Genomic DNA, 15641 nt, shown 5'->3' with positions numbered 1-15641 from the left:
AGCAAAAACCTCTCCAAAAACAAAGAAACAAAGAAACAAACAAAAACAAAAAAAACCTCACACAGGGTATGTGTGAGTGCATACCCAAAGTCCCAAGAGGAGAATGGAGGAAAAGGGATTGCAGTGTGGCCATCCTCCCTGGGCGGGTGGGGGGGGGGAGTGATTTCTCACTTTCTGTCTCTCTGGTGAGTGCACATGCCCTATAGCAAAATTCTGTCTCAAAAATAAATAAATAAAATAAAATAAAAATCGGCACAATTTCTGCACACAAGTATTTCCAAGGAAATGTCTATAGCCTAGTGCTGAAAGTGCATGTTTAAGCCGGACTATGTCAGATCTCCTCCTGGGCTTGCTATTTATCAGCCACTTGGACTTGGGTAAGTTACTTAACTTCTGTGCATTGGTTTCCTCAGCAATTGAAACAAGAAAGTGGGCTGGCCAGTGGCATGGAGGTTAAGGTGGCTGGATGCCACATGGCAGACTGCGTAGTTCGAGTGCCGGATACGGTGGCTCAAGAAACATACCAGGTGCGTGTGCGTGCATGGCCAAAATCCTGAGAAGAGAATGGAGAAGGGACTGAGGCATGGCTATCCCCTCTTGGGGGTGCTTTCTCACTTTCTCTCTCTCTCTCTCTTTCTCTGTCTCTTCAACAAAAAATCTAGAAAAGAGAAAAGTAACAGTGTCTCCCTAGGATTGTTGTGAAGATGAGTTTGTTTATGGTGAATTAGTATGTGAAGTGCTTAGATCTGACCCAATCCTAGTAAGTACCCAATAAATATTAGCTATTATTATTATCTTTCACTAAAACTTGTGGAAAATTCTCCAAACACAGGCTGACATCTGTTTTGTTTTTCTTATATTTTAGGAGAAGCTTATTCTAGAAACTGAAGGACGCTGAATCACGGGCCGTGTCTGTGTGGTGCACACTTGTGCCACCTAGCTGGTGATGACCTCGGGTTACGTGCCACTTAGCAATGGGTGAGTCTGTGCCGACAAGTGTCTGAGAACCCTGGGTTTAAGTGACTGCAGGAAAACGCAGAGTTAGTTAAACTGGGGTTAGAGCGGTTTCCAGATAACACTGGGTTGTGTGTGAAAGTGTGTCAGGAAAGGATCTGAGGACACAGGGTTGCTGGTAAGACAAGGTCTAGATAAAACCAAGTTCTTGTAACAGTGGTTGTGGGCAGTGGTATGGGCTGAGAGCCATTTAACTACTGTTTCTCCAAGGGATTTTAAAGAAAAAAGAAGAAGAAGAAAAAAAGAGAAAAAAACCCTTGATTTGTAGCGTTTCCAAATCCTGTGGTGTAAATACTCCCATCATGGTGATTTCCAGCTACCAGCATGATATCCCAATGAGTCACTCGCAAGGTTGGGGGAGATCTGGGGTCAGGCCGCAAACACTCCGTCATTGCCAGGCTTGGCAGAAGGGAAGCAGCCAGAGCTGCTGGCTGAGGAGCTGCTGGAGGGTGGGGGGAAGGAAAGTCAAGAGACCGTGTTGTCAGAAAAGCTAAAGCGAGTATGATGGGAAAGAGGGCGTGGACGGCAGCGCTGAGTACCTCCGAGAGGCTGGCAGATGAGCTCAGGAAGCCATCTGCAATGCAGTGTCTCTGGAACCCTTATGGATCCCTCACCGAGTCAACCCAGGCTCACCCATGCCCCTGAGAAGGGGCATCTGGCCTCTCTGCCCACTCAGCGGCCTCTGTCCTCTGCCACCGACATCCCCCTCCTGCGGAAAACAGCCTGCACCTCCCCCGTCAGGTGGTTCTGGTCTCAGCTTGGCACCCAGGGAAATTGAAGGCAGTCACCTGACCCGCATGGAGCCGACCAGAGCTGTCCTTAGGGATCTGGAAGTCCTGCAGAGGGAGAAGCGTATCTGCTCCACTGGCGTCAGGAAACCAGCATGATGTCAGACTGGAGCTACCTCTGGAGATGGAAGAAGCTTGGCTGAGATGCCGAACCGAGAAGAGAGATTGTTCGAGTCCCTGCACTGGGATCTACTCTTGTTCTCCCGAGTCTGAGCCAGCAGGCAGCACTTACTGCAGGGCCAGGCAGTTCCCCGCTTAGCGAGCACTGGCTGGGCCTCTCAGTGCCCGAAGTCAAAGCCAGGAGCTCCCTGGGTCCCATGTTAGAAACGAGGAATCCGCCCATGCTCCCAGGGGGAGTTGGCCCTGGGCAGTCTGGCTTCCAGGTCTACATTCGGGGAGGGTGATTCTTTGCTGCAGGGGCTGCCCATGCATTGCAGCAGGTCATAGCACGCAGCCCTCCCACACCCCCGCCCCTTGCTGCAACCAGAAATGTCTCCAGGCACAGAGGGGGTCCTGGGTTTGAAACCGCTGTTGCCATTCTGCAGCCCCCCAGGCTCCTTTTGAACTGTCGTCAACTCATCCAGATGACCCTGTGTCGGGCACAACTCAGGGCTGCCGATCTGTGTGTCAAACACAAATAACCCAGTTCCCTCAAACCCTAGTCTCTATTGCACATCACCACCTGGGCCCTTTGCTATCTAAAACTCCACCTCACTTTCAAAGTTGTGTCTCCAAGACTTTCTGTCACCCACAATCCTGTCACTGAGACTCGTTAGGCTCATGGCCCAGGGGTGCCTGTACCTTCTGTCACCAGCATCAGCCTCATGGAGTCAGGGACACAAAGCTGTACGTGGGGGCGTGCGCTAAGTACTTGTGGAGACGGATACAAATTCATGCAGAGACACACACTCAAAGGCAGGCAACGGAGAAGAGCAGAGAGACAGAGACAAAGAGACAGAGAGAGGCTGGGCTCCCCAAGGCCACAGCCGTTTCTAAATGGATCGCTGGAGACCCCAGTGCCTTCAGGCCCCCTCCTCCTACGTCTGGATTAGACCAGGGCTAGAGAAGCTGGGCCCTGAGGGTAAGGAGCTTAGACCCAGCGTGACAGCTAATCACCCACGAGGCCTATGTCAGGTCACCAGGTCCAGTGGCCTGCCCATCCACCGGTCGCTCCTCCCTCTTCCCCACCCCCATCAGGACTCAGATGACGAGATCCCATCCCTCACACCTGACCGAGCTACAGCCTGGGTGGGCGGACAGCCAGGACCCTCTCAGAGTAGAACCGGAATTCCCTCTCGTTCCACTCCCAGCATGCCAGGAGGAGGCAAGAGGCTCCCTCGGGTCTGGTGCATTGGTGGAGCTCGGGGCCTATGGACAGATAACTTGAATTTCCCACTAGCTCGTCTCAGAAAGATCTGGCTGAGGCCAGAGAAGCATTTTCCCTAAGCTGAGAGACTCGGTTGTGAGTGATGGTCCCTCCTCTTCCGGAAGCTCCTGTCTCGACCCCCTGAGGGTCATGGATGAGAAAAATCAGGCTATATTTTGAGGCAATAAAAGACTTTAAAGGAGCCCCACCCCACTTCCAAGCTGGCCTGGCACGGTTGCCATGGGGATGCCCCAGTTGCTCCAGAGGCAGCTGCTGGTCCCCAAAGTGGGGATGGCGGAGGCCCCGGCGAGTGGGGGCGAGAGTTCGGTGCTGTCTGGGAACAGGTCTGACCTTGCTGCTTCTCCCAGTTCTCTCGTCTCCACTGCCCCCTCTTCTCTCCACCTCCCCGTCCTCTGCTGCTCCCTGAAGAGAGCTGGTCTCAGTCTGCACCCGCCGGTGGTTGAAGGGCTCACGTGGGGTGCCTGGTTGCGGCTGACCAGTGCGTGCAGGTGTGTAGGCCCAGGTGAGGAGCTGGAGCACGTTACCTCGAGGAAGGGCTCAAGGAGGTTCCAGCGAGGAGGATGGGGTGTGAGGGCTCTGTACAAAGGCTCTGGGGGAAAATCGGGCACAACATCAGCGTAAGATGCAGGTTTGGGCAGACTTGCCCAATACGATACAGGCCTTTGGGGTAAACTCAGGAGTAAGGGCCGAAATGGAGGGCCAGGGGATTCAGATATAAAGGCTCAGGTGGGGCCTAGGTGAGGGTGAGAGATCTGCGCTGCTGCCTCCTCTTAGTGGTAATTTGTCACTAAGAACAATTGTTGGGCCAGTCAGTGGCGTGGTGGTTAAGGTAGCTGGATCCCACCTGGCTAACTGAATGGTTTGAGTCCCGGATCTAGCAACCTGAAAAACACACCAGGCGTGTGTGTGTGTGTGTGTGTGTGTGTGTGTGCATGTGTGTGTGTGTGTGTGTGTGCACGCCCAAAATCCCAAGAGAAGAATGGAGAAGGGACTGCAGTATGGTCATTCTCCACCACCCGGGAGGGGGTGCTTTTTCTCTCTCCGTCATTCTTTCTCTCTGTCTCTCTCTCTTTCTGTCTGTCTCTCTCTGGCAAGTGCACGCGCCCCATAGAAAAATAAACAACAAAAAAGAACAATTGCTAAAGGACTAAACTTTAGATAAATAATCTTTTTTCCCCCTAGTGAGTATATGCACTCATCAGACATAGAAAGATGAGAAAGTACCCCCCATGGGGAACGGTCATACCACAACCCGTTGTCCTCCACCTCTCCTTTCTGTGGGATTTTGGGTATGCATACACGTGCACCCAGGGTGTTTCTCAAGCTTCTATGTCTGGGACTCAAACTACGCAATCAACCATGTGGGGGCTAGCTGCCTTAACCACCAGGCCACAGAGTTAGCCCAATAATCTTTTTTTTTTAATTTTTAAAATAATTATTTATTTAATTTTATTTATTCATTCATTTATTTTAATGTGACCAGAGACACGGAAGAGAGGGAGAGAGCGAGAGAGAGAAAGAGAGGAAAAGTGAGAAAGCAAGCTAATAGGCCCAGAACTCGAACCATGGTCAGACACGTGGGACTATCTAGCGCTTTAACCACCACGCCACCTACTGGTCTCTAGCCCAATAACCTTTTTTTTTTTTTTTTTTTGAGCGGTTTTTGCTACAGGGCACATGCACTCGCCAGACAGAGACAGAGAGACAGAAAGTGAGAAATCACTCCCCAAGGGGGATGGGCATGCCATAATACCTTCTCTTTCATTCTCTTGGGATTTGGGGCACATATGTGCATGCACCTGCACCCGGCCTGAGTTTTAAGCCACCAGGTCTGAGACTTGAACCGCCGTCTACCATGTGGGAGGCCAGCGACATAACCATAATAGCTTTTTAGAAAGTATGACAGAAAGAGAGGAAAAGTGAGAAAGCAAGCTAATAGGCCCAGAACTCGAACCATGGTCAGACACGTGGGACTATCTAGCGCTTTAACCACCATGCCACCTACTGGTCTCTAGCCCAATAACCTTTTTTTTTTTTTTTTTTTTGAGCGGTTTTTGCTACAGGGCACATGCACTCGCCAGACAGAGACAGAGAGACAGAAAGTGAGAAATCACTCCCCAAGGGGGATGGGCATGCCATAATACCTTCTCTTTCATTCTCTTGGGATTTGGGGCACGTATGTGCATGCACCTGCACCCGGCCTGAGTTTTAAGCCACCAGGTCTGAGACTTGAACCGCCGTCTATCATGTGGGAGTCCAGCAACATAACCATAATAGCTTTTTAGAAAGTATGACTAAGATCAACAGGAGGGAGACCAGTAGATGGCGTAATGGCTATGTCACTGGACTCCCATGTAGTCAACCATGGTTCAAATCCCAGACCTGGAGGCTTAAACTCACACCAAGCGTGTGTGCGTGTGCCCAAGATCCCAAGAGGAGAATAGAGGAGAAGGGATTGTGGTGTGTGCTCATCCCCCCTGGGGGGTGACTTCTCGCTTTCTGTCTCTCTGTCTCTCTCTGTCTCTCTGGCAAGCGCACGTGCCCTGTAGCAAAAACTTCTCCAAAAAAAATATATCACCAGGAAGGGTGGTGCTGTACTTAGAAGACCCAAAGGTTTCCATGAGAAAACTTCTCAAAGTAAAAAATGGATACAGTAAAGTGTCAGGATACAAAATCAACATCCAAAAATCTATAGCATTTCTGTATACAAGCAAGGTGAATGAAATAGATCTGAAGAAGGGATTCCCTTTTACCATAGCCACAAGATGTAAAAAATACCTAGGGGTAAACCTAACTAAGTCAAAGATCTTTACAAAGAAAACGATGAAAATCTCAAAAAAGACATTAAAAGGACACAAAAAGTGAAAGGAGATCCCAAGTTTCTAGATTGGAAGAATTAATATAATCAAAATAGCAATTCTAGGGACCAGCAGTTAGCATAATGGCTATGTCACTGGACTCCCATGTAGTCGACCGCGGTTCGAGTCCCGGACCCGGTGGCTTAAACTCACGCTGGGCACGTGTGCGTGTGTGCCCGAGATCCCGAGAGGAGAATGAAGGAGAAGGGATTGTGGCATGACCATCCCCCCTGGGGAGTGATTTCTCGCTTTCTGTCTCTATATCTCTCTCTGTCTGTCTGGCGAGCGCACCTTATAGCGAAAATGTCTCAAAAAAAAAAAATAGAAAGAAAAAAGTAACTTAGGGGTCCAGCAGGTAGCATGGTGGTTAAGGGGCTGGACTTCCACATGGCCAGCCACAATTTGAGTCCTGGACATGGCCGTTTGAAAATCACCCTGGATGTATGTGCCTGCATGCCCAAAATCTCGAGAGGAGAATGAAGGGATTGAGGCGTGGCCATATCCCCTGGGGGGTGTTTTCTCACTTTCCCTCCTTCTGTCTCTCTCTGTCTTTGGCAAGAGCACACAACCTATGGCAAAAACAAAACCTAATAAAAGAAAAAAAGAATTAGATCCCAAAGGAATTTTATTTAAGTGGGTTATCTATTGATATTCAATGCATGTGAAGTTAAAACTGAAAGTTATAGTATATATTAACTCAAAATAATAACAAATTCACTGGGCACATGTGCATGCGTGCCCAAGATCCTGAGAGGAGAATGGAGGAGAAGGGATTGCGGCATGGCCATCCCCCCTGGGGGGTGATTTCTCATTTTCTGTCTCTCTGTCTCTCTGCCTTTCTGGCGAGCGCACACGAGCCCTATAGCAAAAACCTCTCCAAATAATAATAATAATACTAAATTCATTACATATTGACCAGAAAAATATATATGCCTATGAAAAATAGCTATATATCTTCCAACAGAAAAATGTTAGTGAGCGGGGCCTGCAGCTGATGTGGTGGTTAAAGAGCTGGACTCCCACATGGCCAACCATGGTTCAAGTCCCAGACCTGGCATCTTTCTTTCTAACTTCCCCTCTCTCTCTGGCTCTGCCTCTCTCTGGTCAAATTAAAACATAATAATAATGAATTTTTTAAAAATTTTAGAGGTTTTTGCCACAGGGCATGTGTACTCACCAGAGAGAGACAATGAGAGGGAAAGTGAGAAATCACACCCCAGGATGATGGCCACACCACAATGCCTTCTCGTCCATTTTCCTCCTGGGACCTTGGGCATTTTATTTAATTTTATTTATTATTTATTCATTTCAATTTGACCAGAGAGGGACAGAAAGAGAGAGAGCAAGCCACCAGATCCAGGACTTGAATCACAGTCGGCCATGTGGGAATCCAGCACCTTTAACCACCATGCCACCTGCCGGCCCCATGGCATGATTTCAAACTACCAGATCCGAGACTCAAACCACAGTCAGCCATGTGTAAGACCAGCGATGAAACCACTACGCCATCTGCTGGTCCATAAAATAGTAAATAAAATAATTCTTTAAAAAAAAATTTAGTGAGCACGGTAGCATTGTTTTCCACTTTTGCAAATCTTTTTAGTGTCTGGCTTCCTGGAGGACAACTGGATTCTCATATCTGACCCTGCCTTCAGTCGTTTTGGTTGCGCCCTGAGAAGGAAGTGCAGCTTCATAGTATGGAAGCGGTACAGGGAGAAATATGTTAATAGCCTTTTCAGTTCATGGGGGCTACACTTCAATGTGACACCAAAACTCGGTGTGGTAGTCTATTAAAGGTTAGTGGCAGTATGGACTTTTCACACTGGTCTAAGGGACCAGCAGTTGGCATAACGGTTTGCCGCTGAACTCTCATAGAATCCACCGAGGTTCGAGTCCAAGACTCAGTGGCTTCAACTCACGCTAGGCACGTGTACTTATATTCCCAAGATCCCCGAGAGGAGGATGGAGGAGAAGGGATTATGGCGTGACCATCCCCTCTAGGGGGTGATTTCTCACTTTCAGTCTCTCTGTCTCTCTCTGTCTTTCTGGTGAGCACACAAGCCCTATAGCAAAAATCTCTCTCAAAAACAAAAAAAAATCTAATGGTCTGGGAACCAGCAGATGGTGTAACGGTTACATCGCTGGACTCCCATGTAGTTGACTGCAGTTTGAGTTCTGGACCTGGATGCTTAAAACTCACATCAGGGGCCAGCAGGTGGCATGGGTGGTTAAAGGCACTGGATTCCCACATGACCGACTGCGGTTCAAGTCCCAGATCTGGCGCCTTGCTTTCTTGCTTTCCTTTCCACTCTCTCTGTCTCTGGCCAAATTTTAAATAATAATAGTAACAAATGGAATTAAATAAATAAATAATTCTTTAAAATAACAAACGAACTCACATCAGATGCATGTGCATGCATGGTCGAAATACCCCGAGAAGAATGGAGGAGAAGGGATTGTGGTGTGGTCATCCCCACTGGGGAGGGGGTGATTTCATGCTTTCTGTCTCTCTGTCTCTGTCTCTCCAGTGAACACATGCACTCTATAGCAAAAATTGCTTTAAAAAAAAAATAATTAGCAGCCTGACCCAGCCACAGTGGCATGCACTGCTGAAACGCTCTGATCCACAGGCTGGTACCAAATGGGAGGCCCCACGTTTGATTCCCGGTCTGACCTAAAGGCCAGGCATGTGGTGCCCTTTTGTGATCTCACCAACGGAGGAGGCAGACACAAGGCGTAAGAGCACGAGGCTGGCCTGGGCAGCAAGTCAAGACCCTGTCTAAAAGAGTATCAGCAAGCTAGTAGGTGGTGTGGTGGTTAAGGAGCTGGATCCCACACGGTGGACTGCCTGGTTCAAGTCCTGGACACGGCAGCTTGAAAATCACACAGCACACATGTGAGTGTGTGCCCAAGTCCTGAGAGGAGAAGGAAGGAGAGGGGAGTGCAGCATGGCTGTCCCCCCACCCTGGGGGGATGACTTCTCACTTTCCCTTTCTCTGTCTCCTTTCAGTGAGTACACATGCCCTATGGCAAACATCTAAAAAACGAAGTGCCGGTTTAGTGACCCGTGCCTGTCGTCCCAGCTGGGAGGCAGACGCAGGAGGATCACTTACACAGCAAGACTCTTGTCTAAAAATAAGATAAATAGATAAATAAAAGTCCATTGGTTTGTTTCGCACTTTGAATAGCCCTTTTAGCCATGAATAATTCTGTAACATCATGCACCGGTCATTTAGAAAGCCCTGGCTCGCCGAATTACGCAGCTCTTCCAAAGGTTGGCACGTTTCATTATACAATGTCCAAAAACCACCACACGCACATTCATTAATGTCACCACCAATCTCATCAGTCGGGAAGCCTTCAAACTCACAGTGGCAGATAAAAGTTTTTCAAATTCTAATTTTCACTTGAAAGCTCAAATTTTGTCATTGGCAACAAACACTAACAGGTTTTTTCCTTCAACTGACAGGCTCCGTTCATTTGCTTCCGAGAAAACGTCTGCTAAATACTCACATCTGAATAACTGCACTTTGTCGTTTGTTCCTTTAAGTAACACTGGTGCTTTGTGAAGTTAGCACACGACTTAATTGCGTGAGTGCTTTTCTTCGAGATAAAGCATTAACTCCCATTTTGTCACATAACATACCAAAAGATGCAAACTCAAAGAGTTAATAATGTTAATCATTTTGCTTCATCAAGGACATTTTAAAGTGAAACTGGCCCTTTTCCTTCTTTTGTTTTGTATTGCTCACGCATGGTAACCAAGAAAAATAAGACCGCCAGTCCAGTTGCGTGTCATGCCAAGATTGCTGCTCAGGCACCAGCAATTTCACCCATGGTCCCTCTGGCATCACAATTCCAAATATTCATACAGGGAAAATGACAAATAACTTCTTAGTATTGTCAGGAAAATAGTTTTTTCCTTGCAAAGCCCCAGAAGAGTTTTGGGGATCCCTAGGGACATAGGATCAACATCTTGAGAATCCATGTTCAAATTTAAGATTTAGAATACCCATACTTACTTTTCTTTTTAAATGACACTTGTTTTTTAGAAATCACTCAAAGGAATGTAAAATGTTTTCACAAGTATCCCACGGAAAAAAAATGAAGACCAACCCCATCTGTGATACGGTTTGCTTTACTTCCTCGAAAAATAGAAAGAAGGAGGGGGCCTGAGAATGCGGGGAGGCCCAGGGGAGTGTATCAGGCATGTGAAGTCATCCATCACGCGTGTCATGGTGAGCGGACACAGTCCTGGGACTAAAAAGACAAGTGCCACTGGGAACTCAGGGCCCTCTGTCACCCTCCCAGCTAGCTCCGCAGCCCTCCACAACAGAGTTGTACGGTCCACACACAGACCAGTCACAGGCCACCAAAGCTAACCCCGCGCAGCCTGGTAGCGATAGTCGACACGCACACCACACAGACAGCCACACGCAGAACTTCAGCAGCCAGCACCAACCTCACTGCGCTCAGAACCCATCCACACTAGCTTATATCCCCAGCCGGAGACTCTCGATGGCCATGTACCCAATCGTCGTTTCTCTCCGTCTACCAATATGGCTCATACTTACGGCCTCCATTGGGGCCGCCTGCTGGTGTAGAGGTTAAGGCAGCTGGATCCCACGTGGCCGACTCTGGTTCAAGTCCCTGACCCGGCAGCTTGAGGGACACACTGGGCATGTATGCATGACTGCCCAGGGTCCTGAGAGAAGAATGGAGGATTGTGGTGTGGCCACCCACCCTCGGGGTTGATTTCTCGTTTTCCCTCTCTCTCTGTCTCTCTCTGGCAAGTGCATGCAGCCTAAGCAAACAAACAAAAAGCCTAAAATAGTAACAACAATAAGAATAAGACAAATAATAACACATCCACTGGGTTATATGGCCTTGCGCACACACCTGAGGAGCCCACGCCTATTGTTCACAGACTTTGGAGACAGGCCGTTCTGGGTTCAAGTTCTACCACTCCTGAGTTCTGTGACCTTTGGCAAATTATTTACCCTGAGTAAGCCTTAGCGCTAGAGGCTCTTTTTTTTTTTTTTTTTGGAGAGGTTTTTGTTATAAGGCGCGTGCACTCGCCAGAGAGACAGACAGAGAGACAGAAAGCGAGAAATCACCCTCAGGGAGGATGGCCACACCACAATCCCTTCTCCTCCATTCTCCTCTCAAGATCTTGGGCACGCACACACATGCGCCCGGCGTGAGTTTAAGCCACTGGGTCCAGGACTCGAACCGCAATCGACTACATGGGAGTCCAGGGATGTAGTCATTACACCAACTGCTGGTCCCGACCTTAGCTCTAGAAAATGGAGATAATTCCTACCTTGCAAGCTTGATGTGAAGGTGACATAAACTAACCAGACAAGTGACAGCACCCCAGGGACCAACTGTCACTGCCATGTATGGCTTTTGTCACCAGGCGGCACCAGGGCTCCAAGGTGTCTGCAAGGGACACTAGAAGAAAATCAGCCAGACATGCTGAGGCTCCTGGGAGTCAAGGTGAGAGCAGAGAGCAGACAGAGTAGGTGTGGGCCCGCGCCAGGCTGGGCGGCCTCTGGAAAAAGCCCAGCGAGGCCGGGGCACTCAAGCGTGGGCCTCTGGAGAAGTCCTGGTCGCCAAGGGAGGATGGACACTGGCTGTCCTGGTCTGGACCCTCTCCTGTGCCTGTTCCACTCTCAGGACTTTACTCCTCACAAGGAGACCCCGATCAATAGTCACTCCTGGGACCAGCAGGTGTGTAATGGTTACATTGCTGGACTCCCATGTAGTCAACGGTGGTTAGAGTCTTGGACCAGGTGGCTTAAAACTCACAATGGGGGGCCCAGCAGTCTGCGTAATGGCTATGTCCCTGGACTCCCATGTAGTTGACTGTGGCTTGAGTCCTGGACCCGGTGGCTTAGAACTCACACCAGGCGCATGTGCGTGCGTGCCCAAGATCCCGAGAGGAGAACGGAGGAGAAGGGATTGTGGCGTGGCCATCCTCCCTAGGGGGGTGATTTCTCGCTTTCTGTCTCTCTGTCTCTCTGGCAAGCGCACATGTCCTATAACAAAAAACTCTCCAAAAAAAACCCTCAGAGTGGGCACATGTGCGGTTGTGCCCAAAATCCCAAGAGGAGAATGGAGAAGGGGTTGCAGTGTGGCCGTCCCCTCCGGGGGTGATTTCTCACTTTCTGTTTCACTGTCTCTCCAGCGAGCGTACACACCCTATAGCAAAAATTTCTCAAAAAAAAAAAAAATCACTCCTAACAGTATCCCTGGTGAGGAATATGGAGGAAACCAAGGCCAAAGTTTACACGGCAATTAAGTGGAAAACCTGGGATATGAATCCAGGCCACCAATCGCTAGCCCACACTGCTCTCACCATGACCCCTCACTTCCCCTTCCTGGGGTTCTGCCAGGGCTCTTTGACCCTGGCTGTCTTCCCTGAAACTCCGCCTGCTCCCGCCTCACTACCCCCAGCCTGGCCCAGCCCACGGTAAGAGGCTTATCAGACATATGAGGAGGGCAGATAAGGCCGGGCCCCAGAGGAGGGCTTATCCAGCCCCGCCACCCCCAGCTGCCGGCAGGTAGGGCCACACCCACCCAAGCAGCAGGCCGTCACCCTGCCAGGGCCCTCACTCCTCTGATGTCATAGCCCTGTGACATCACCGCTTGTGGTGACATCATTGCTCTGTGCCTCCTTCAAGTCTGATAGCTTGTTCCAGCAGGAACTGGGGAAGTGGGGTCAGACAGCGGCTTCCCCAGGCGCTAGGTCAGTGGGCCTGATTGGGCTGGACTGGGAGGAGAGGGTGGTGTCACAGGATCCTCCCCTGGGCAGTCAGCTATTTTTGGTGTGCTCCACTTATAGCCACCCCTCTTCCTGTCTTCCCAATCCAAAAGGGCTCTGGGCCCAGCGGGGGCAGGGAGAGTGGGAGGAATCTACAGGCCGCAGCAGGGCTTGGGGTAACAGCCCCCAGCTCTAGACAGGCCCTCTCCTCCCCACACGGACGCCTGGCCCTGGCATGGGGGGCTGAGAGGAAAGAGGGCCTTACATCTCACCCCTCAGAGTAGCAGCAAGGCAGGGAGGACCATGAGATGGCCAGACCGATGGACATAGCCAGGCCTGCTCCGACAGTCACATGTGCGTACCAACTCGCTGACATTCTGTGCTCAGTGTCACACCATCACACGCCAGCAGCCCTGCCCTCGAACACACGCCACAGACAGCAACATGCTGAACCACCCGACGTGCCAGCCCAGTGTCGCACGGTCCTTTTTTTACCCTCTCCTCTCTTACCGTTCGGTTCCTAGAGAGTGGCCAGTTCCAGCGCGCGGGGGATGACCCTGAGATTCAGGGAGGGAGAAGATGGACATTCACTTTCACAGGTCCTGGGGCGGGTGCAGGGCTTCCAGGGAAAATGATTAACAGAATAAGAATGCATATAAACAAGTCATGTGCCACAGCAGAGTGAAAAACGCCATTGCCAACTGGATATATACTTCCAAAGAAAACAGAACTATTACGGATGCACACATCATGTTGAAGGTTCAAGAACATGTCTGTGTCCTGGATGTGAGTTTTACGCACTGTATATGTGCTCCGAAAAGCCAGTCCGCATTCCCACGAAGATGTAGAACAATGATATGTAAACCGGAAATCACAATTAAAAAAAAAAATTACACAGGTCCTGGGACCAGCAGTTAGCGTAGTGGCTATGTCGCTGGACTCCCATGTAGTCAATTGTGGTTTGAGTCCCCGACCCAGTGGCTTAAACTCACGCTGGGCACATGTGCATGCATGTCCAAGATCCCGAGAGGAGAATGGAGGAGAAGGGATTGCGGCGTGGCCATTCTCCCGGGGGGGTGATTTGTTGCTTTTTGTCTCTCTGTCTCTCTCTGTCTTTCTGGCAAGTGCACATGCCCTATAGCAAAAACTTCTCCAAAACAAACAAAAAAAATTACACAGGTCCTGCCATCAGGGTGGGGGTGGGGCTGGAGGAAGCGCCATCCCTCTCTCAGCTCCCCTTGACCTTTCCAGACCCAGGCAGGGAACATCAAGGAAGCACTGCTGCCCGTGCCAGCACCACCCCCAGCCCAACTTCCGTCATGGCCACTCCCCAGATAATCCACTCCCAAAGCGACCTTGGTCAGGCAGGCTTGCCACTCCCTCCCGTTCTTCCCAGGGAACTGGGACACTGGCACTCTGAAAGCTGGCTGTGACAAACACTGGGTGGCTAGACGGTGGGGCACCTCGGCTTTAGGTGTCAGGCATGGTGGCTCTCAGAACTGACAACTCCAGGTTTGAGCCCTCTACAGCGTGGGGAGCTCTGACCTTCTCTGAGTTAGGAATTCTAGACTTTGGGAGCTCTGAGCTATTCAGGGGCCTGGGCATCAACTGCCCTAGAGATTGTGCCTGTCCCCTAACAGAGCTGTTAAAATGAAAAATTTGGGGACCTGCAGATGGTGTAATGGTTATGTTGCTGGACTCCTAAGTAGTTGACCACGGTTCAAGTCCTAGACCCGGCAGCTTAAAATTCATGCTGGACATGTGTGCGTGCATGCCCAAAATCCCAAGAGGAGAATGGAGAAGGGATTGTGGCATGGCCAACCCCTCCAGGAAGCAATTTCTCTCTTTCTGTCTCTTTCTCTCTCTCTGGTGACCACATGTGCCCTATAGCAAAAACCTCTCTTGGGACCAGCAGTTAGCGTAATGGCTATGTCGCTGGATTCCCACATAGTAGACCACAGTTCGAGTCCCGGACCTGGTGGCTTAAACTCACACGGGGCACGTGTGCGTGCGTGCCCAAGATCCCGAGAGGAGAATGGAGGAAAAGGGATTGCAGCGTGGCCATCCTCCCGGGGGGGGTTGATTTCTTGCTTTCTGTCTCTCTGTCTCTGTCTTTTTGGTGAGTGCATATGCCCTATAGCAAAAACCTCTCAAAAAAAAAAAGTAAAAGAAAAAATCTGAAGACCAGCAGACGGTATGATGGTTATATTGCTGGACTCCCACCACATAGTCAACTGTGGTTTGCGTCCCAAGCCTGGTGGCTTGAAACTCATGCCGAGCGCGCGTGTGCGTGCGTGCCCAAGATCTCTCGAGAGGAGAATGGAGAACGATTGTGGCATGGCCATCCCCTCCTGGGGGGGGTGACTTCTCACTTTCTAGCTCTCTCTGTCTCTCCAGCAAGCACACATGCCCTATAGCAAAAAACTTCTCTCTTAAAAAAAAAAAAAAAAAAAAAAAAAAAGAGAGAGAGAGAACGAGCTTACATTTTTCTGTCTTTGCTTCATCTTCAGAAGGTCTTACCTGCACCTTCAAGAGGCAAACTACAAGAAGCTATGCACAGGTATGCCAGCCATTGGGCTGTTGGGGACGGATGCAGTCTGGTCATTGAGTCAGCTTGTTCCTTGGTTCTCCCTATGAATTTTAGCAACTTTCATTTTAAAACGCCATACTAGTAAGTTTTTTTCTTTTTCCAGTTGAAAACTATGTAGATGTTTTTAAACACGGCAAAACACAGTACTCAACATGGGGGCTAAGTCTGCATGCTCCAGGGCCACACGTGCACCTGCCACAGCCTGAGGGAGAGCAGACGATGACTGCCACAGCAGGAC

The 15641-nt window shown here is 49.8% G+C and overlaps 1 long non-coding RNA gene across 2 annotated transcripts in view; it reads right to left on the bottom strand.

Annotated features, from left to right (window-relative positions):
- Positions 1 to 206: 206 nt before the first annotated feature.
- The window catches only part of LOC102491463 (uncharacterized), a 37560-nt gene continuing 22125 nt past the window's right edge, over positions 207 to 15641 (bottom strand). Inside the window, exons 4-6 of one of the 2 annotated variants that reach the window (XR_003550282.1) lie at positions 13324 to 13432; positions 1803 to 1920; positions 207 to 1456 (exon numbers count right to left, since the gene is read on the bottom strand). This is a non-coding gene — a long non-coding RNA (uncharacterized LOC102491463). The remainder of the gene's footprint in view (positions 1457 to 1802; positions 1921 to 13323; positions 13433 to 15641) is intronic. The other variant, XR_003550283.1, reaches the window with a different exon arrangement.

Source organism: Tupaia chinensis, unplaced genomic scaffold, assembly GCF_000334495.1.
Source record: "Tupaia chinensis unplaced genomic scaffold, TupChi_1.0 Scaffold000387_1, whole genome shotgun sequence".
NCBI lineage: Eukaryota > Metazoa > Chordata > Mammalia > Scandentia > Tupaiidae > Tupaia > Tupaia belangeri.
This window is presented reverse-complemented; position numbering and strand designations above follow the sequence as displayed.